This window comes from Egretta garzetta, unplaced genomic scaffold, assembly GCF_000687185.1.
Source record: "Egretta garzetta isolate BGI_Z169 unplaced genomic scaffold, ASM68718v1 scaffold336, whole genome shotgun sequence".
Lineage (NCBI taxonomy): Eukaryota > Metazoa > Chordata > Aves > Pelecaniformes > Ardeidae > Egretta > Egretta garzetta.
The window spans coordinates 864,953-874,656 of NW_009259966.1; positions in this window are offsets into that span (position 1 = coordinate 864,953).

Below are 9,704 nucleotides of genomic sequence, written 5' to 3' on the forward strand. Positions count from 1 at the left end.
CATGGATTTATAGGCAACAGTGCTAGTGGCTGAAGTGGCAAATCTACCGATGGAAAGGGCGAGGACCCTGCTCACAAAGGCAACATGGACTTACAGTCATGAAACTGTTCCCAGTGATGTTTGGTCAACGCAATTGAACAACTCATTTGATGAAACAGAAGAAGTTCTTAGCTGGTGGCATTTAGATGTTTAATGTCTGTTTGTGTCAACATTATTTACTTCTAATGAGGCTGTGTCCTAGAAGCAGCTTATTGTGTGGCTCTGCTTAGAGCAGACAATGTTCTGACTTTGCTGTCACATTTCACGCACAAGAGCATGGTGGTTCTTGTTGCTATGAAGTCTTCTTATATTAGGAAAAAAAGCACCAATTTTTAATGTTTAAATGTTTAAAATAGTTATTTAATTAAAAAACATTGATGAGGATGACAGGAAACTCACAGTGAAGTGCCTTTCCTCTGAAAGATGCCTCATTTTTTCATGAGAAGAGCCAGAATCTATTTTTTGCAGCTAAAAACTTTATGCAAAAAAGTTAACTGTCAGAATGCTACTTGATGGTAATATAATGCCACTCATACACAAATCTCAAAACTATAAGAATGTAAATTGATCATAAAAATTTCATTAAAGGAGAAATTGAGGCATAGGGATGGTATACTAAGTATTTTTCAATGAACACAGTTTTCTCAAATCAAATACTATGTGTAATTAAAAAAAATAAAAAAGATGCAATTGTAGTGTAACCTCACCGAAACTAAACTAAAATTAAACCAGCTTCATATGTCATCATTTTAGAAAAGCCCTGAGTAGAGAGATTATCTTCATCACGTGCATTATGTTTTGGGAATCTGGGGTAGTGGGCTGAGGCCAGCATACTACATTTAAAAAAGCCTCTTTTCTAGCCACCTTATATTTTAAACCATATTTGTTTATAAAAAAACCAACCTCAGCTGATTCTAGATCATGAGCATGAAAATATTTTTTTAAGAACTGGATATATAACATAACGGTTAAAAAATGGCATTAAGAAGATACAATTCAGAAATAAAACCTGGATGTAAGAACAGCAGTTCCAAGTTAAAATGGAAAATAGTGAAGACGAGGGGCATCTTTGACAGAATTAGAGTAGAAGAGGACATTTCACTGAAAAATCCTCATTTCTTAAAGTCAGTGAAAGAGAATGTGTGATACCTGTTGTAGATAGTTTCTGAATAGTCTCTACACACAGCCTGAAGAACACATGAATCTATCGAGAAGCAACAAATACGCAGATGATTACTCTTAAGTAGCAAGTTAAATTACTTGTCTCTGTGAGTTTAGACAAAGTCCAAAAGAACCGAAGTCTTTTGACACTCATTGTCCTGCCCTACGCATTATGCAGCATTCCTTGTAATTAAACTGACTACACAGGCATGACACTTTCAGTGCACTCTCTTAGTCTTTTCAGTACAGTGGAATTACTGACAGCTAAAATATTATGGAATTGGCCAATTTAGGCAAATCCTGTGCTGAAGGTGTTGAGGTTTTGAAAATGGATTCCTTCTGCACATTGGGTTTTTATTTCCCCTATCTTGCTTCTCCTTTAGCAATTATTCATCTTTTATGGCTTCCTCCAGCTAAAAGCCTCAGCACCAGGAACATTTATTCAGAATCAGAATGGAAGATCTGGTACTTTTCTGTACATTAAAAAAGAAGAAAGTTCAATTTTCCTTCTGAAAAGCACAAGAAAGACCATTACATGAGATGTAAAGACAGAGAGAAAAAGGGGCTGAATTCCCAAAATATTTGATGGCAGAAGTAATAATAGCAATGAATGAGGCCACATAAATGATTCATGAGACTCATTTTTTTCCTATTGTTACTAAAAAGAGGCTCATTATTACTTAGAAAAAAATGCTTTGTTGGTGGTGTAAAAAGAAATCAGTATTTGCTATCAATTACTTTCATTAACACTGGGCCTTTGTACACAGTTTTAGAAATAAGTTTTATAACAATATAATTTTGTAATTTCATCCCTACTGTGCTTTGAGCCTTCTGAGGCCCACAAATCTCTTTAATACCTCCACTCCTGCTGATAATAAAAGGTCTTGTGGGTGTAGTAACAGCTAAAAATACAATAGTAAATGATTCGTATATTACCATTTCAGAGGTCACAATGGGTAACAAAGAGACCACAAGTGCATAAAGTAAACATCCTGCTCTAAAACAGAGGCAAGTTGTAGCTTCAGGATGATCACTTTGAAGAGATGTGCCTCTTTTAAGGGCATTTTCTTCTTTGGTTTGAAGGCTGTTAGAAATGTCTGAACATATGTTCTGAGGCAATGAAATTTCAATGGGATATTTTTTCCTTTTAAAGCCCAATCCTTAAAATACTGACTTGCAACATGAGACAGCAACAAAAATGAGTCAAGCAAAGAGCACATATTTAGCAGAAAGATGTGAGGAATAAATAGAGCTAAACCTGGTCTTTTTGATTTTGTAAACTATGGGTCATTAGAAACCAATGAAGACAATAAAAAATGGGATTACCATGCGTCCATTTGAGAGGTTTCAATCAATATTTAAATAGTTTTAGAGAATTTAATGTAAAACAGGGAGCTTTTTCAAACAAGCAATCAAAATAATCCATTAAGGCTGTAATCACCACTACGCCTGGGTGTTCCTGTGCTTTAGAATAAACAGATTGTGTAAATAATATTGAAGTGGTACATCAGGTTCTAATGTTTAAGTATATTTGGTTTTTGTTTGGTTTTTTTTTTTTTTTAATTACTATATATTACCTTGTGTGATCCTCAACTTCTAATAATGAATCCTTCCTAAACCTAGTTAACAATATCTGAAAAAAATAACATTCTTGATAAGGCTATAAATATGTATAAATGACTCTGAGGCAAATGAGGCCAACCTCGCAGTACTGGAATACAGAGACTACGCATCTGTGTAAATCATGTCTAATTACTATTAGAGTGTAGAGATTTGCTGTGAGCAATTAATATTAATTTACCATAAAAATATGCTACTGAACCTTCAGAAATGGGAGGTAATATAGGACCTCTTGTCCATTTTCCCCTGCAGTTGAGACACACTAAAAAAAAGAGGCGTCTGGGTCTCATGGGAAATTTGATACTGAGTATTACTAGCTTTACAATCATGCTAGACTTATAAACTTAACTGATAAGGTTAGATATTTTTGTATAAACAGCAGAATGGCATTGCAGACATTTGATGAAAGGAAAGCAAAGCAACATCAGAAATCTTCGTGTCTTCCAGAGAAGCCAGAAGGTTTAAGCAACTTGAATTGAATTAATCAGATGGAAGAAAACACTTGTAGTCAGAGAGACTGATGTAGGTAATACCACTCACATGTTTTGTAAAATGTTTTGCACTGCTCTGTCATGAACAATTTTACAGCTCAACAATACGGAACATAGCACTGGTTTTACAGATTATCTGTAAGAAAGAGAAATGCAAACCACACTGAAAATGAAGTTATTCTGCAGTTTTCATGGTTGGTTTTTTTTTTTTTTTTTTTCCTATGAGGAATGGGTTTTACCTGCTGTTTTCAAGTGCTGAATATACTGGAGAAGTGGGAAGAGAAACAAATAAATAGGTAGAAATCTTGCTTTGAAAGAGTAAGTTTCAAAGAAGAGGAGAAATGTAAATTTGACATCTTACAGAACTTCCTACTTTGCACAACAGTATTAAAACTGTATAACTGTGATGCAAACTAGGACCACTGCTGGGAAGAGGTACTTCCTGGAAAAGTAGGTTGCCAATGATCCCTATTTTCTGCTCAAACCTTTGCCCTTCATACCATGAAAATTTCTAGTCACTGTACTGTCCTGACTGCTCAGTTTGGACAGAAGTGGTCTTCTCTGAAGGTTTTCACTTCAGAGAGACTGAAATACATTTACATTTGCCTAAACTGCTGGACCAGCACTAATCTCCTGTGTAAGAATGAACCACTTCAGTCCCAGGAACAGCTTCAGACAGAAGAATTTCCTCTGGGAAGTGACACACTTCCAGTGGGTGTAAGCAGCTAATCTGTGATGTTAATTGAGAGACTACTTGTATTATGGCTATGGTTTCCCCTTTAGATTAGCATTTATTTTTAAGTGCTCCACAACTTCCAGGCTTGTACATGGCAATTCCAGGATAAAGATGCTGCAGTGCTTTGTAGCACAGCCTTCCCATGCAAGCTTTCATTGTGTTCCTCTCCTTGTCTTCTCTCTCTTTGCAGTTCCTCATAACCTCCCTCTCCACAGGAACATCCTATGCCTCCATTTTTCCCAAATACAATGTCTTGCCTGCTCTCCCTTATGGCTGTGCTAGGTGTGCTCTTTTACCCTCTGGTCCCCCACAATTTAATCCTAGGATTGTGGTTGGCTCTGTGGAGTCTGCATTTCTTCTTGCCTTCAATCCACAGTCCCTTTATATTTTGTCACTACAGGGCTGTTCTGTATACTCCCACGCACCTCTTGCCATCATTATTCCACTGTTGCTCTTTTATGAGTATTATTATCGCTCTTATTCTGCATTAATGATAAGTACTTTAGTTGTCAATTGTTAAAAGCCGTAGAGGAAGAATGAAGGAAGGTGAGATAGGATGTAGTGACTGATGCTGCCTTCATCAACTACGACCCTGTGTTCTGTGGATAGTTGGAGGAGCTCTTAGTGGTCTACCACTATGTATGCTGAAATTATTCCCAATCAATAGATTGCCCTCCCTTGATGCCTTGACACCTAAAGTTTTGGGATAGCTCAAATACATATTTCAAGTGAATATCAACCAGGTATGGAGAAACAACATCAAGATGAACAAGAATTCTCACAAACTTTGCCAGTAATTTGAGATTATGCAAAGATTACAATGGAACACAGTAATGTTTCATATCAACCAGGTATGGAGAAACAACATCAAGATGAACAAGAATTCTCACAAACTTTGCCAGTAATTTGAGATTATGCAAAGATTACAATGGAACACAGTAATGTTTCATATCAACCAGGTATGGAGAAACAACATCAAGATGAACAAGAATTCTCACAAACTTGGCCAGTAATTTGAGATGATGCAAAGATTACAATGAAACACAGTAATGTTTCCATTTGGTGAAGGAAGACCTTGCATGAAAAGGAACCAGTTTTGCGAGAACTGATATAGAGAGGGGGATAGACTAATTACATTTCAAGTCATTGGGGGAACTAGGGTAGCACTTGTAGTTTAATATTTTATTTTGGATAAACATAACAGAGAGTTTAAGCTTTGAGAGGCAAAAAAAATTTTATTATATAGCCAGTACTTCATTAGAAGTAGCTGGGTTTTAATGAAGAAAAATCTGAGTCCTTTAGCCTGAAAAAAAAGAAACTCATATTTCAAGATCCTGCCAGTGACCCAAATGTCCCAAACACCATTGATTCATCAAGCAATTAAGAACCTGAGTCCCTTAATGTAGTAAATGGCATCTTTAATGGTATATATTCTGTGTTCATAGAAACAGCTACCAGAAAATACTTGTATAATGGCCTAAGTTATGATGGACATAAAGGGTTGGATAATTGACGACTGTATTAAAACAGAAATATGTAACACAATTCCAAGAAATGACAACCATGTCCACCCCCCGCCCGCCAATTACTGGAAATTGCTAATGATATTGCAGCTATAGTTGAAAAGAAGAAAGATATGCACATGACTGATACTTATATCATCAGACATAATTTGTGATGTTCCACATTAGTGTTCAATATCTGCAGAATTGAATTTGGAGAAGAATGGGAAGTTTTGATGCAGAGATTGAAAGTTGACAAAAAGGAAGAAAAAGAACAAGAAAGTAGAAATTGAAAGTGGTGATTTCATTTACAGCTTAAGGTAAGATACTACACAGGTGTAAGAGATAAGTGGCAGGCATTAGCTTTTATTGTTCATTTAACAGAAGAAAGAATCTGGAAATTGAAAGAAACAGCAACTGTGAGTAATGTAGTCAGCATCAGAGACAGTCTGCAAGCCCATGGTAGACAAAGCATTGTGTAACAAGACTAGTTTAAAGTTTATTACTAAAAAAATAAAGCATGAATTTGCAACAGAAGAAAAGACCAGAGACTGAATTAGCTAGTGTCAGAAAGGATTTTTTACAGTATTCTTTAAAAGCATATTAATATATTTTCTGTTCAAGATGGAATATAAATTCAGCAAGCCTAATTCAACAGTAGGAAAACAAAAGTACCTTTTTAGCTATTGTGATTGGTTTTGTTGCATTTTATTTTTTAAATAGGGAGAAACTGAATGGCTAGAAAATTATTTAACACATCTAAAACAAACATCAGTTGGAAAGATCACATACCTTAAAGGTAATATCAAACATAAAATGTTGCTTTAAACAAAGAAGCTACAAATGCAAGAGTTGTTTCCTCTGCTAGTAGAACTGCATCAGTTTAGTTTGTCAGCTCACCAGTTAGAACCGATAACCCATTCTTTCAGAGAAGCTGGGCAAGACACTCCCTAAAATCTAACCCCAGTTACATATTCTGAAACAACCTGAGCACACATTAAGAAATAATTTAATGGTTAATTGTTTGTTCACACTCTGATAACCACCATAATCATAATGCTAAACAATAACAAAGCCATTTATTTTGAATAGCTCTTACGTCATGATCATAAATGACAGCAGTAGGACTACCTATGGAATCAGTTAAAGAAAAACTCATGTAAGATGAAAACCTTTATGAAAATTTCAGCTGATGTCAATAGAATTATTTTCAAAGTAAGTTATATGCGGCAGAATATAGCCTTTCATAGAAACACAAACAAAAGAAATTTGGCTTTTTCTCCTAGAGAAAAAAAAAACCCAGAATCTAACTAACAAACAAAAGAATCCCAGGTGCTTTCATTACTAGAGGACTACAAATAAAAATAAAAAGCATAGTTCATATTCCATATGAACATCATACCATATGGTGATAATCATGACTGGCAAAAGAGCAATGCAATTGGAACTTAGAAAATTTTACCAATGTTTGCTTGGATTTTGCTCCTAAAAACCCAAATCCTGGGGGTTCAAGGAAGAATAAGACAAGCTTGCTCTTCTAAGAAGAAAAATAACCAGCAGTCTTACGGAAAATTACTGAACATGTGTTTGCAACATTTAAATAACATGTTTATAGTCATGGATTATTACCAGACAGCAATGATGATTACATGGAAAACAGCTGATATTTTCAGTCAAAATTCAAGCCAACTTTGTCTCAAGACACTTTGTATTTCCTTTTTTCCCTTGTTATCTTTCATAAGTGCTCTTTGTGCAGCAGCAAGTTGAGAGATGAGAAATGTGTGTGTCACAATTCTGAAACTACTAGGAATCTCCTGAGGGAAACCTGTTCTCATGAGACATCTAGAAAGAGCAAGTTGCTTTATCTAAACTTTAATGGTTTAATTAGATTAGGTAAAATTTTAAGTCAAAGGTTCACTCCCAGCTGTGAAATGTTTTTACCAACCCCACTGAAAACATGCAAGTGACTGCTTCCTAATAATAGCAACATTTGTTCCTATCTAAGCACAGCCATGGCATCCTGTAAGAAATTACATGACACTAGTGGGAATTAAGACTGCAATTAAAGGTTTTGAGTTCTGAAAAAGATTAAACAAACAGATTCAATCCACATTTTTCTTAACTGAAAACAATTAAAAAGCAGAAAAAAATGAAGGCAAGCACAATCTAAAAAATTAAGGACTGATGGTACCAAGAAGTTGTCTCCCAACAGGGAAAAGGTGCATCGAGAAATTTACTTAAAAAGGTGAATTGAAAACAGAAGTAGATTAATTGCTAAATGGAGAGGTGGGATAAAAGCTATGCAGAAAGAAATTGGGAAAGCAAAAGAAACAGAATTTTCATTAGATGAGACAACTTAGATCACCGTGTTTTTGTTGCTTTTGTGTCTGGCAAGAAAGTACTGTGTTCACTTTAAGTAAGACAAATACAGTGAGTAAATGGAGTGTAAAGCCTGGGAGAAAGAAATAACAATTTGTTGACTGGTTTATACTTTGTGCCTCTGAGAACGGCATGATCCCTCATGTGTATTGAAAATCGCTTGGGTGGGAAGTGTTGGACAAGGAGATTTTTTTTTCAGGCAAAATCTAAACAGAAGGATAAAAACTGGTTAAAACCACCACTGACAACCCAGAAGAAAATATAGTATTCAATCATTCTGGCAGTCTGGCAGATTTCGTAAACCCAAGGAAGGAATCCTATTCCAGGCAGACAGAAGTCTCTCTCTGTCCCCAGCCATGGGAATAAAAGAAATGGCAATCTGTTACCACTCAACAATTGCAAAGATGAATTCTAGTAGAAATACTACCTCTCTGTTCAAGACCAAAAGGTAGCTTCCATCTTCATATCTTCTTCCACCTCATATTTCCCTTATTTTCTCTGTTTTTGTCATCCCACTAACTCCTGAGGTTATTCGCTAACTGTAATGGGGAGACTGAGTTAACAGTAATGTTTGATGTGTTCACCCAGCTTACAGTGCATTAAAGATATTTACTAAAATAGCAGGATAATAATCACTTCAGGTCAATGCCTTGGAGAAATCTGATTAAAAACATGCACATACATTGAATAAAATCCTTAGCAATGCTGTGCTCCATATAATGATGGGTATAAGAACTAATGAAGCATAAAGAATGTATGCAAACCCCAGATTCAACCAGGCAAAATCTTCACTGGTATAAAACTAGAGGTAAAACAGCCATCAAGGAATGCTGGGATTCTGGGAGCAGATTCAGAGGTGAGCTACAGCACATGGGTAGTATCTGTAAGAAGTAACTGTTAGGCAACCAGACAACACCTAAGGACACATGAAACTATCGGGGCAGCAGAGAGTCAGAAGGGTTTATCATCATGTTAACCATCTGTTACCCTAGAGCTTTGGGGCGTTGCTGAGGTGCCAGAATCTCATCTGCTGAATGTTCAAATACATTGAAAAAGATCCCTATCTAGTTAGTAATAATGTGGAAAGTATAGAAGTTCAAGTAGGCATGGCTTTTGGTTACAGCACTCACAGCTATGAAAATGACAAAGACATTTTAAGTAATGCTGGGCCAAAAGATGGTATACCAGGATGAATTTAACTTGATAAGCAATGGAGAAAAAGGACAAGTTCCTTTAACAAGACAGGAGGAAGAACAGCAGCACTAGGAAATGTAATTCACCAAGAATTCCATTAATCTTTTCTCATGGTCTGTGCACATCTGTGCTCATTTGAGATCATGTTGATTTAACCATGCATCTTAAACATAAGTAATTATCCAGAAAGGAGAAAAATGATAGAATGGTTTGGGTTGGAAAGCATGTTCAGAGATCACCTAGTCCAAACCCCCTGCATGGGCAGGGACATCTTTCACTGTATCAGGTGGCTCAAAGTCCCATTCAACCTGACCCTGAACACTTTCAATGATGGGGTATCCACAGCTTCTCTATCCTCTTTCAGTGCAAAACCACTGACCCTTGTCATGTCACCACAGACCTTAGTAGAAAGTCTCTCTCTATCTTTCTTGAAAGCCCCCTTTATATATTGAAAGGCTAAACACTCCTAGTTAGGTAATTCAGGTATATGGCCGTACTGTCTCACCAATCCTTTCCATCAAATAATGTCCTACAATCTCTCTAATTTTCCACACACTGAAAATTGAGTTTGTGGGGGTAAAT